This window comes from Teleopsis dalmanni, chromosome 1, assembly GCF_002237135.1.
Source record: "Teleopsis dalmanni isolate 2A chromosome 1, ASM223713v2, whole genome shotgun sequence".
Lineage (NCBI taxonomy): Eukaryota > Metazoa > Arthropoda > Insecta > Diptera > Diopsidae > Teleopsis > Teleopsis dalmanni.
The window spans coordinates 30,296,485-30,305,561 of NC_051846.1; the positions used below are offsets into that span (position 1 = coordinate 30,296,485).

General features: G+C 29.6%; 1 protein-coding gene across 1 annotated transcript in view; it reads right to left on the minus strand.

Annotated features, from left to right (window-relative positions):
- LOC119678932 (GATA zinc finger domain-containing protein 14-like) overlaps positions 1-9,077 on the minus strand; it is a 14,347-nt gene that overhangs the window by 4,920 nt on the left and 350 nt on the right. The window lies entirely within an intron of this gene.

Consider the following 9,077-nt stretch of genomic DNA (forward strand, 5'->3'; position numbering starts at 1 on the left):
GACTGTCTTCAAGCGGTATGCAAGTGGCGGGTGCTCAGTGGAAGTACACCAACTACTGTCATGTCATGTGATTTATTTCTGAAGTTGCAAATTTTAACATTATTTTGTATTAGATTTTTAAGGCTGTGATATTTACGCAACAGTTGTCATGCTGTGTGTGTCATTTAAAGCTAAAATCTTTTAAAGCTCGGTAACATTTGATTAAATCGTTCCAGAATTTGTGTTCAATGGAAATGTAAGTATGCAAATTGTTTGTATTTTATGTATGTGCGTTTACGCCTTTTGATACAAAGTTAAGATTAAATTCTAAAAAATAAATAATACAAGTTCGCTACTGTTGTGCTTTATAATAAAAATAAATATTTGAGAGCGAAACCTATATTTCATCTAATCTATATCTTTAATTGGTGAATAGTTTACTTATGAAAACTGGTGCATATTAATGCTGTCAATAAATCGGACAATTATGTATCAAAAACTGTTTGAATTACTAAAATTTTCGAATAACAGATAGATTTTTTTTTTATTAATAATGTAATGTAATAATGTAATGTTAAATGCTACCATTTTGTTCTTACTTATGATTTCTGTTTACACAAAGTAGCTTAGGGTCATGTTAATCATGATGAAGGACCACAGAAGTTTTACTCTCTGTATAACATAGTTCAGTACGAAGAATAGAAGCGGGTGTGCCTCAAGGATCTCCCCTTGTTGTACAACATCTACACGTCTGACATCCCAATGCTAAGTCCTTCGGTATTATCATTATACGCAGATGACACATGCTTGTTATATTCTGATAAACTTGCCAGAAATGTGAATAACATACTGCAGGAGCACATTAATCTCATCCTGGGGTTCTTCCATAAATGGAAAATAAACATTAACAATGAGAAAACTAAAGCCCTGTTTATTATACGTAAGCACAGGCAACATCCATCGAGAGTAAGAGTTGGTGACATTGTGATTAATTGGGAGGATAGTATTAAATAGTTAGGTATCACGTTTGATAAGCAATTCACTTGGCATAAGTATATACAAGTCAAAAGAAGCAGTTGTGCTATAACACTGCAATGCTTACAACCACTTTTCAAACACAACAACCTTAGCGTGAAGAACAGAAAACTGATCTATAGCCAGATAATTAGACCAGCTTTACTTTATGGGTGTGTAGCGTATAGCAAAGCTGCCGACTCTACTATACAAAAGCTACAAGTCGCTCAAAGTCAGGCTCTCCGAAGACTCTTAAAAGTGAGTTGGTACATCAGCACAAATGACATGCTAAGAGACTTCAGAATAGACCCGATCAAAAAATACATAAGGGACAGAGCTCTAAAGTTATATGGGAAAATTGACAGGCTATCCTACTTATCACTATCTAATCTTGGAGCAATCAGTCTCCGCACGAGGAGGTACGCAGATCTTAGTCAATGAGATGGGTGGGACCCTGTAGTACCCTCAGCTATCAAAGAGTAAAAGTGCCCAGTTGCGCTAACTCGAAAAAAGGATCAACATACATACAAGTTAATAATTATTATAAAATTAATTTCATGATAGAAAATTAATTTTACAAACACGTTTAGTACTAAGTACCAAGTACTACTTGTGAGTAAGGCTTTATAATCTACTGAGTATCCGAATTGATCACAACACATAATAATTATCAAAATGACGCCAAACCATTTGATATGAATATTTCAAACACAATTGAACCAAAGATGGTGAAATGATCTTGCACTTAATTGTACAACTTAATGGTAAAAGTGGAAATAGATTTAATAATATTGCTAGTACTCATATAATATATATAGGGATTACGATCATGAAATCAAAAGTAAAGACACTGCTGATACCCAGTACCCAGATTACTGAGTACCCAGATTACTGAGTACCAAGATTGCTGAGTATCCACATTGCTGAATACCTGGCCTATCTAAAGCATATTGCCTTATGGTGACAGCAAAGGGTATAAATGTGGATTTTGAAAATTATTTGAATTCTCAAAAAATTAATTTTTAAACATGAAGACAAATCGAATAAAGTTAAGTGCGTCTGAAGTATCAATTCCTGGTACTTGCAGTCTCAAAAAATTATTTACGAATAATTAAATATAAGAATTATTTCCAAGACCACTTATGATGGGTATTTGGCAATACTCGATACATCACAGTAGTTCACTACTGTTCTAAAAAACCTCTTTTTGAAGTATCAAATAAAAATATTTTTTTTCTTATTTCAAACTAAATGGTGACTGAATATATCGCATGTTATTGACCTTCAAATATGTTATTTATATTAATACCTATTTCTAGTGTGATCAGCCAAAGAAAATTAAAAGCGGCTTAAAATTGTCTTAAATGTTGTAAAAGAAAATATTTTCAATTATTCAATATGATGATAAAGAGTCCCTCATTTTGTTTAAAAAATATTTACTTTTTTCAAAAGTTATGTTTAATTAACACGCAAAGTTCTTCTATTCCCAATTTTGAATATATAACAAAAATTATGCACTTTAAACAGCTACTAAACTACTAACGATATAAAACAAGTGTTTCGGACCCCAAATTTCATAGTTCTATCTGCTATTGTTTTCGAAATATTTAAAGAAATCACTAATCTTACCACATTTGTGTGTAAATTTGCTAAAAAAAAATTCTTTTTAAGGGAATCTTCAGTTAAATATTTCATTTCAGTTCTCTAGCGATTTGAAAATAATCGAATTTTGTTTGGATAATTTTAATTTTGCTACACAGTATAGCTGGTCATCATATCTATAATATATCAATATTATAGATATTTCAAAAAGACATAATATACTATATTGGGGGATTGGAAGATTTAGTTAATAAGCTCTAAAGAAAACCAATTATTTTAATTGAACAAAATAGTAGTTTGGCAAAATTGATACGCTCATCAGAAGGAGTTCTTTAAGTCGTGATTACACAATTAAAGTATATAACACTAAACTGGTATTATCATTATAAACAAAAAAAAATGTTATTAGTTTATTAAACGATGCAAAAAGTATTTTTCTCACACACATTTTCCAATTTAAATTAGAAAAATATTGTGGAACCGATATAATCGCAATAAAACTCATTTAATTTATGAGAGTGTTAACAGTCTGAATACCAAGTATACGTAAATCAGTGGAAAATAATTTTTCAGGTTTTGAGGGGGGTCAGATAATGTATTTCAGATTAAATAATTCAAACCAGACCAGTGCGATTTTAAATGGCAAAGCAAAAAAGCTTATTTCAAAAATTTATATTGAAGGCAGCATGCAGGCTGCTATGGCCTTTGTGTGGCAAGAAATTTTATTATATTTTTTATTTTCGACCAACGAAAACTTATGGCTTGAATTAAAATATATTATATACTTAAAAACTGTTATTATCGTCATTTCATACATACTCGTAGTTAGTTTTTTTCATACTATTCGATTTTTAATATTTGTGGGAAGCCTTTTAGCAATAACGCTGTCTTGAATTAGTTCGCAGTTAAGCTCGGAAAATCTATTTAAAACAGCCAAAATATTTAAATGATTTAAAGTGTCGATAATAATAAAATGTCCTGTTGCGTTTGGAGCTCTTAAAAGGATTTATGTGCTTATGTGCGCATTTAGATAAGTTAATGGCTCATATATGCGATTAAATTGAAAATATTTCGTTAGTTTTTTTTTTTTTTGTTTTTTTTTGTTGTAAAACAATTTGCAATAGACGATTGAGAGCATTAATTTTGCTTGGCTTATAAATTGCCTGACTGTGATGTGAACTGCATGATTTTAATAAATTTCAACATTTTGCATAATATTTGATTCGGTGCCTTTGGTCAATTTACCAGGAGTTTAGGAAGTATTTGCTGGCCACATTGCCACATGTTATCAAATAATTTGAAACATGTTCACCCGTTGGCATTTATTTAATATTAATTTATGTGCAATTTTTTTTGAAACGTACAAGTGCAAAACCAATTGCTTGAAGTCGGTTTATAATCTATGGCACTGTGCCCGATCTGGTGAGATTTAAAGGTATTTGTTTAGTTGAAACAGAAATTTTATATCTATTCGTTTTTATATGGAAAGATTTCTGTTATCAGTATAGAAATATCAAACATTTAAAAAGATTAAGATTAATGTTGACGATATACTTAGTAAATATATGTAGGCAATACTAATTTAACAAGAAAATAAATTCTTTATAAAATAATGTTTTTTTAGGTTTATTATTTAATTGCAAAAAATTCTGAAATATAAAATATGACTGAACATGGAATTTATAAACGCAATTAAGTAAAAAGTAGAACAAAGTTGAGAATGTTACAATGTAACCCCAATATTTTAAAAGTTTTTATAGAGATTTTCATTAGAAGTAATAAAGCTAAACAGATTTTTTTCTTTGTTGCTGGTACTATTAGATACTATTTTTTTTTGTTTTTAATAAATTTAAGCTGGAATGGGGGCTGATGCACAAGAGAATATGAAGCAACAACTCAAATGCAAAAGCTATGTACAAAGTACATAACAACTAAATTGATGTGGTCTTGGGTATTATAAAAGTTTTGAATGCACAAAATTTATTAACGTGAATATTTTAAAGCTTTCTAATAAAATAGTACGAAAAATCAAATTGTGGAGAAAACAAGACTAAGTGTATTCAAAGTGCAAGTTATTAAATAATTTCGACGTATTAAACAGTTATATGGAATGAAAAAAATGCAAGTAAATTTATATAATGTGTGGTCCAAAGTAAACAGATCTTTTTTCGATAAACAGTAATCATTCTCCTCGGCCGAAACCCAAATTTTTTGTTTAAATGGTTTCCTTCCGATTTAATACAATGATTGTATCAAATGAATATTTGAAGACATTGTCCAAAATGATTTTGAAAAAAGTAGGTGGTAATCTTTTCGATGGCTTCTACATGTCATTTCGTTAGCAAATATAGTTTTCCAGGTAAATTTTACAAGTGATTAAATTCACTTATGTATGTAATTGTATATAGATTATGTCACTAAAGCTATTATTTTAAACATGTCTTATATATTGCGAAATGTAGATTGCATTAGAACCAATGCAAAGCTAAAAATGCATAATTAAAATATTAACAAATCAAATTTCCTTTAATTTTAATTAAAATTTATCTCATCACTGATTAATTTACGTACACGGCTAATCTGTGGAATCGGCGGTGATCATAGATTTTAATTAGCTATCTCGTTTCTTATACCTTAGGTCCATTTTTATTTTAAGAAACATAAACCATTCATGAATTTTGCCACGGGATTAACAATTATCAAAACAAACTTTCGAAAAGAAACTAGAAGGGTTCGAACAGTAATAAAGAAAACAAAAACAAATAATTAAATAATTTATTGAAATTTGGCTGACCATACAACGCTGTTTCGAGTATTGCTAAGTACTCAGCATCAGTGATCTTAGGAAATATTTTTATTTAATTAGTTTAAAGTCCGTATATAATTTGTTGGGCTGTAAGTGCCAGGCTTAGAAGTCGTGCCTTTCAAATTAGAAATGATGACTAATCATGTTTTCATCACAAGTAGTCAAGGCTGCAGAAACTTTCAATGCTTAAGTTCCAAGCATTTTTATCTTTCAATGCATTTGAATTACAATGCATTTCTAATAATACCTGAGTGGGAGCAAGTCAAAATTGATCAATAATAGCAGGCAGTTAATATTATGAGTTATAAAATGGACATTAAAAAATTCAGAGGGATATAAAAACCATGATTGATAAAGCTAAAGCTCACCTTAAACTTTAATGTTAAATGATGATGACGAAATAAGTTATTGAAAAATAGAATGGATAGGGAATATTTAATTACTACTTAATCTCTATATTTATTAAAAAATTATGGCCTAAAACTTACTTTAGTTGTTGGATACAATCTTAAGTTCCTTATTATTTCCTTTTTGATGCAAACTTTCCGAATTTTCTAAATAACTTGAATTAATCTGTAAGATATAAACAAATTATTTACATATGAATAAAAAATAAAAAAAAAATAATAAAAAATTTTAAGGTAATCAAAACATAATGAAAACTTATTAAAATATTATAATTAATTAATTAAATGCAGCAGCTAATGAATAATACAAATATCAAAATGCAATAAATATTATTTGTGTATTTAATTAAATTTCATATTAAAATCCCACACACTTAGCATTTCAAGTATATTATTAGATATTTTTAGCTCTTTCGGATTTTGTATTATTGCTGTGAATTCCTAAATTGTTTATGTTTAGTATATTAAGAATTATTTCAGTACTAACAATGCTTATGCATGAAAACTACTTAAAGTGTTTAGATGAACGCCCACAATTTTGCCCGGTAAACACAATATAAAAATTGATTAATTGCACTGTAAATATTGGTGCCATAAACTAACGTTTTATTTCTCATGACTTGGTAGCAACTGAATGCTAACTAAAATTGCAGCAATTTTATGGCAGAACTTAAATGACAACAGTTAATGTTATTAACCCGGGCAATATATTTAATGTCTCAAAGTATATGGACAAAATTGCACACTAAATGTGCATATCCATAGTTTGGTCGTGCAAGAGTTGCTTTGTAAGAAAAAAAAACAAAATATTAGATACTTTTTTAATAAAAATTAATACGAAATTAACACCCATTGCTACTTAAGCCCTTATAAATTAAACTCAATCATTAACATCTGGAAAAAATTAATTATAGTTGATGAAATAAAAATAACATAAAAACTTTAAATATTTTTTCTTGGTTTATGATTTATGCCGACTGTATATAACTTGCATAATATCCTTTTATATATGAAGGTATTAAACATCATCTAAACAAGAATTGTCGTAAGATTTTTTTTGCTGCATATTCTGTATGAAAATTATATAGAATTTATGATTGAAAAACACGAATAAAAGAGACTAGCAAAATTTTTTTGTGGATATTAAGTTGGTAACACTGTACATATTACCAAGGGACATGTAGTATGAGCGCGATCTATTATCTAGTGCATCCACAACAATTATTTTTGCAACTACAGTTTAACAGGCATAAAATAAATTATTGTTGTGCAAACTTTCCGATCAACAGATGTGGCCTCATATGACTGTTTTTTGTTGCAAAATTTTAAATCATAACCTTGCGGAAAGCTATTGGAGATGTCATAAAACAAATTTGCTGAAGGGATTGAGGCCATTAATCAGCCTAAGAAAATTGTATAAAGTATTGGTTCTGGCGGTCTATAACTATGCTATAACTACTATCTCTAAGTTTGGATAAATTAGAAACTAATAACAATTTAAAATTATTTCGAATTCCGACTGAGAAAGTAAAATTACTTGATTGAACAGTTGAAGCTTTTAGTTTCTTAAGTTTACTTATAATAAAAGTGAGAATCTAAATCTAGTTCATTTAAAATTTTAGATAATTGATGCTGTTAGTAAAATTTTATGAAAAGTATACTCAAGCTCCTCACATGTCTTACCAATTGACATCTAAACTGGTATTGGAGAGCACTGAAAAGCTGAACATACTTCGCTGGAACAAATAGGTGCGCTTAATATGGAATTCAAGGTAATAAAGTGGCAGACTAACTCGCAAGAAGAGGCGCGGCTTTAATGATGATAGAGTATTTATTGTCTAGGCAAAAGACATCTCTCCCTTCTTTTGAACGGCGCAGAGGAAAAAAGAAAGAGAACTATATTGGGAAGGGTTTCCAAGACTACAACAGTCTAAAATTCTTTTAGGGACTTGTAATCTGAAACGCTTTAAGGATTGCATAGAATAAATAAAGAATAACTTAAGAATTATTACGGGAATACTAACCGGTCCCTGTAGATTGAATTATCATCTAACAACGTAAGGAATCTAATTCAACTCAGACTGCCGATAATGTAGAGAAAAGAAAGAAATTACATTGTGGAATGCTCGACTCTAATGCAAAAATGTAGGAGGAACTGAAGAAACACATGACTTTCATTAAAGGTATCGGACTTGAAAAAACACTCTAGTCCGACTAAGTGCCGCCTATAATAGATTTTTTAGGTCGCAGTTTCCTATAGCTTTTACTAATAATACTTAAGCACGTATTTTTATATTATGGTGATGGTGATCGTATTGTTTTACCTATTCATCAACATAAGTGAGTAAGTACAAAAGCTGTTTCATGTTTTTTCAAAAAAGTTCAATTTTCTCACTATATTAAATGAGTGAGTATCTCCTTTTTATAGCAGAAATTTGGAATGTGTACTAGTGATTGGGTTAATTGAACAAAACATTTTACAACAAAAAGCCATTGAGTATTCTTAGTTTAATTAGGTTTTCCACTAAAATTTTTTATTCACAGCTTTTCAAGATATATTTACTGCTTAGCCAATGTTAAGCTTGTAACTACCGACAACCACCATAAGACTTTAACTTACTAAAATCAAACGAATCTTTTAAGAATGACTTGTAAAAACCACACATCACATAAAGAACGTGAATATCAATTTTGAATTGTGAATTTCACTTCCATATTTTAAAAACATTTTCGTATTCTTTTGGAAAGAACACAAAAACTGAATATAAGCTGTTGTATGCCAGACCAAGTGCCAACACTAAGCGAGCAATGGGTGTTTGACAGAAGTGGTTTAGGCAGAGATCTCTCTAGCTACAGAGCATCTCTAGCAGAGATAAATTGTACAAGAAAATTTATAGCTTTTTCAATGATAAAATCAGTTTGATGTGTTAATAGCCATTATAAGTTATTTGTTTTTGAATTCAGATTAGATATAAGTCTCAATAGCTACATCTAAAATAGTTTTAGGCTGGCTCAAATCAGATTGTTGTCCTCAATCTATTTCAACCAGTTTATGTGAACTTCCTCACTATTTTGCTTTCAAATATGTCAGAACGGCTAGGAATTTATTCAAGGAGTAAGTTATTGTATTTATTGTCATAATTTAATTTACATTTGTATTTACAGCCTAGATTTAATAATGTAATCCGCCTGCATTACTGTCAATGGTTGAAACCATTGTATCATATAAACGAAGAGGAAAGAATTGAGTGCGTTGTTGGGTAATTGTA